This window comes from Phalaenopsis equestris, unplaced genomic scaffold (assembly GCF_001263595.1).
Source record: "Phalaenopsis equestris unplaced genomic scaffold, ASM126359v1 Scaffold000417, whole genome shotgun sequence".
Lineage (NCBI taxonomy): Eukaryota > Viridiplantae > Streptophyta > Magnoliopsida > Asparagales > Orchidaceae > Phalaenopsis > Phalaenopsis equestris.
Window position 1 is genome coordinate 1,796 of NW_018164858.1, and position 5,209 is coordinate 7,004.

Consider the following 5,209-nt stretch of genomic DNA (forward strand, 5'->3'; position numbering starts at 1 on the left):
TTTTGAACTCAAAGAAACCAAGGATTCCAAGGCTCAACTCAACATTCCCCATATTCCACGATCCAATGTCAGTAAGGGATTATCATCAAACGCTCTTTATCACATATTACTTGACGTCACCCAGCATCATATCTGATTGTTTCCTATCACCGATGTAAGTCACCGATCATCATTGAAATGCACCATTAGCTGACACTAATATCAACTGATTTTGATAACCTCCAACACCTATCGCCCAAGATGATCTATTATTCTTCAACATACAAGTACTAACATGCACGACCGCAAAACACCATATGTTTGCTGAACACCATATTTTGACATTATGGTATACAAATGTAGGTCAACATCCAACTCCTAACACACACTACCACTCCTCCTTAACATTGTTTGATATATCAGCAAACTATTGTCCACAAACGTACAACTTTTGTAATGCTAGTTTTTTCTTTTTTCTTTAACGCTAGCTTCACACAGGACTGGAGCGTAAATAAGAGACGATGGAGATAACAGATAAGGTGTTTGTGAGCAAGGGTTTCTCTCGCTCGATACCAAGGACTAGAGCGACAATTGAGCCAATCAGATGCAGGGATTTGTTCAAACTAGCTGAAACAGTGACTGAGAGTAAGACTTAGGTGACAACGACTCAAGGCACGAGAGATCTACATGTATGAAGGCTGTGGAGACGAGCAGTGCAAGAGGAGACGTAGTAGAAAAGGTGAGGGTAACTTTGGGCTTGTGTTTGAATACATGCAACATGGAGCATAGGCATGAGAAGGCAAAATTAGACGGACAAACTCATGTGAGCAGTGATTGAGGCGAGATTTGTGTTTGCAGAATTTATCAATCAAATTGAAGCACAAGAAGGGTGAGTTGTGGAGTTCTAGATCAAACACACCTCCATTTGTCACATCTTGTGGATTCATGATTTCGTGCGAAGACGAGAGCAAACTTAACATCGAGGGCAGAACTAAAGACGGAGGTATTATGTATGTATGTATGTATCTATGTATATATATATATGATACCGGAACTAGTTGGGATGTAGCGTAATACAAAGAAAAGTAAACTTTTATTAATATAAAAATAGTTATACAACACAACTCCAACAAAAGAGAAATACAATAATAGACAAATCCCTAGTTAGAGCTATTGGAAGAGATTCGAATGCGGTAACAACATCGGGGAGGTGAGTGGTTGTTGGGTAGATAGGGATTGTGTGTGGTTGGTTGTAGGTGGATTGGACGGCGGGATCGTGGAGGAAGTATGGGTGGCGGTAGAGTGGTGGAGGAATGTGAGGGTGGTAGGCAGGCAGGGGAGTGGTAGGGAAAAGTGGTCGGTGAGTAGGAGCGAAGGAGTTTGAAATACAACAATATCCAAGGCATTGTTGGTCATTTCATGCAACAAAATCAAACATGACAAATGGATGATTGGAGAAATACCGTAACTTCCAAGAATTTCTATTTGTGATTATTCATCCAATGAGTAGTATGATTTTGTATGGCTACACCATTCTAGCAATTAATTTCTTAATAGCTCCGACCAAAAACCTCCCAAGCTTTAGATGCATTACAAAATCTATTCCCATCAAAAGGAGGATTAAAATTATCATAATCAACCATCATTTTTTGCAAATAAAGTTAGAAGATATATAACAAAATGAGTTTGATTTCCATATTTCTCTCTAACTACCAACTCCCTTATTCATAAAAAGCAACTTTCATGCAGGTTTTTAATATGAAGCCTGATAGTGGATTTAATCCAAACCACAATCGAAATGCAAATATTATTGCTGAAATTCAAATAGGGTTACAACGACGACTCTTCAAAAATAGGAAATGAACGATAATAAGTGGCGGCTGGACATCAGGTAGGATGGCAACTTGGGGCATGTAGCAGTAGCAGGTGGGGCTGGAAAGGGGTTTATGGCAACTGTCGGTAGGGGTTGGAGAGGAGGGCGTAGCTGATGTAAGTGGAGAGGGTTATGGTAGTAGCAGAATTAGGAAGTAGGAGGGTCCTGTAACAACACCTGAGGGCGGGAAGGGGTAAAGCTGCAGCAGGTAGAGACCCTGGATGGCATTACGGTAACAACAAGGTAGTAGGGAGGTTCATGGCTAGTGCAGGTATGCAAGAAACGGCTAGAGCAGATACTTGGAGGCTTCAGCGGCTCAGCAGAGAGGGGGATTTTGGCTTGGCGCAGGGGTGGGGGAGTCAGCGGGGAGGGTGTTTTGCCGGGAGGAAAGGCTGTAGTGGATGCCGACGGCTGGAAAGCCAGGGAATGAGCAGGCTCCAGGTGGAAGGGCGGAGCAGAAGTAGGGGATTGCATGTGCGGGGTGGGGTGGGGTGGGGCGGGCGGTCATGGTGGAGAACTATCCTTGAGGGATCAAGTTACATTTGGAGCACGTCTCGAATTCTTGGAGAAAATCACCACCTCGGACGAGTTACAGGCGGAACAGCTCCTCACTTTCAGATAAAACCCTAAATAGGAAAAAGGTTGACGTCAATGGCTATTCAAATAGAAACTCCGCAAAATCTAAACCCTAAACACAACAAATAACCTATTCATAATAGTAGATAGGTAAGGAGGGGGAGGCCCCTCCCCTTGCTAAAATCAGCCCCCTTGGACCGGTCGATCCAAGCAACAGTAGAGTTGAACCGCCACAGCTGAACCGACAGGTTTAGCCCTCCTAAGCCCAGCGACAGTCTCCTGGGGTTGGGAGAAATTCGACTTCATTCGTCAAAGCTTTTGACACCTCATGGCACAACGTCAAGTGCTCGGGTAGGCCAGTCAAATACATGTGGTGGTTCCAAAGCACATTTTGATAGAATAGGTGTACATCCTCTTTCGACACAACCTGAGCTGGAACTGTAGATAGACGATTATTCTCACCAATCAAGTTTCGAGTTATCCTATTCATAAACTGCTTCTTCCATTTCTCGTACTCGGCGGAATGTCACTGATAAACTAGTATGTCAAGCAAAGTCAAATCTGGGATGAAATCTATAACAGGTTGCGCCACTTTCATAGTAACCACTTGGGAGAGACCAGTTCTTCTTCACTGATAGGTCCTGAAACCCATTGAAAAATTTCCTTCCCCATTAAGCTCCTAAGAAAAATTTCTAGGATGAGGTTCATCTCTTATTTGAACATCTGATGATGGGTACCACGTGACACAAAAAGGTTTCCTTGTTGCCGTGTTGGACCTCCCTCAAGGGCAACTCAAAAATGATTATATAGACCTAAATGGTTTGAATTTCTCTTATCTGGGGTTGTCATGCCTCTGGTGTCAATTCCTCAAACTCAAAGTTGCCTTGAACACTCAAGATGAAGTCGTTTGGAGTCTCTCCCACGGGCTCAGCTGAAGTTATGTGCATCTTTTCCTCCTCAACTGGAAGCTGGTCTTCCTCTTTTGTGTTTTCACCGTCTTCAATGCCTACTATGTCATTACCCAATTTTTCAAGAACATCCTGCTCAGTGAAACAGATCACCCACTAGTTGTGCAGTCTGATTCAAAAATGTCCAAATCCGTGGCACTTGTAACACTTCCTGTTGTGATAGATTTAGGGATGCAGATTAATTTCACCTGTTCTCACCTCTGAACCAGTTTTTCCTCTGAGGGAGTCATCTCGGGTGTTCTTTTGGGTCTACTCCGATTGTAAGATCTTGAGGTTGAACTCTACCTAAAAGATTAAGTGTTCACTCGGTGTTGTGGCCTCTCCCCTTCTGAAGCCTATGTCTGTTGAAGCAATTATTAGGAACTGACACTATATCTCCTGCTTCATCTTCAAATTCTCCGTCCTCCATATGTGACATCCTCTCTCGATCTCCTCTTATATCGGTTTTCCAAGTGTCGAGGCCTTCTTTTTTATCACTGAAATCCTCACTATGAAAGGGTTGAAATTCTCGTCAATTTCTCCTCTTCGGCTTTTCCTGCCATTATCAAGGATAAGTCCCTCTTAGGTGTCTTCCTTAATGTTTGTCAATCTCCGCTGAAATCGGCGGAACTCTCATTATATCTCTTCCTGGCTAGGCTCGGGCATCTATTTCCTTGACGACATGACTAGGGTTTAGGGGTTGGGAGGTGAAAGAGGGAACATGAGACTAATTGAAAGTGTAGAAAATTTAATTTGGGTTGCTGATTTTCAAAATCAGCTAACGGAAATTAGGGTTAGGTCAAATTTTGGCTATGATTTGGTTGTTGGTAGGAAAAAAAAATAAAATTTAGTGTATGACAGATGCTAGGAAACCCTAGGATAGGACTAGGGTTAGGCTGGTTCTGACATCAAATGATATCAGAGTGAAGCCAAACCACAATCGAAATGCAAATATTATTGCTGAAGTTCAAATAAGGTTGTAACGACAACTCTTCAGAAATAGGAAATACAACAACAACAACAACAACAAAGGCTTAATCCCACTACGTGGGGTCGGCTACATGAATCCTTTTTCTCCATTGCGTCCTATTTAGTGTCATATTTTCATTTAGTTCTAGTAAATTAAGATCATTTTTAATACAATAAGCCCAAGTCTTCCTAGGTCTACCTCTGCCTTTCTTAACACAAGTCGAATTTAAAACATCTACTCTCCTAATCGGATCATCTAATGGTCGACGTTTAATATGACCAAACCATCTAAGACGACTTTCTCTAATTTTGTCTGTCACAGGAGCTACACCAACCCTATCACGAATATATTCATTCCGCATTTTGTCTCTAAGTGTAAAGCCACTCATCCACCTAATCATTCTCATCTCGGCAACACTTAACTTATTATTATGCTTCTCTTTTAAAGGCCAACATTCAGCGCCATAGAGCATTGCAGGTCTCACCACCATCTTATAAAATTTTCCTTTCAGTCTTAGCGGTACTTTTCTATCACACAAAAGGCCCGAAGCATTCCTCCACTTCAACCAACCAACTTGAATTCTACTATTAACATCCCCATCTATATCACCATCGCTTTGGACAAAGGACCCAAGATATCTAAATCGTTCACACCTTTTAAAAAGTTGGTTGATTCCATAAATCATTCTCATCTCAGACCCAAGATATCTAAATCAACAACGGAATCAGTTGTTGATTCCATAAATGATGCAATAATTCCAAATTATTTTGGAATTCAATATCTAGCTTCATCTAAGTGTTAGTTTTTTAAAATGAATAGAGTGAAGGTTGGGATGAGAAATTTATCCTTGGAAAAAAAAAAAAA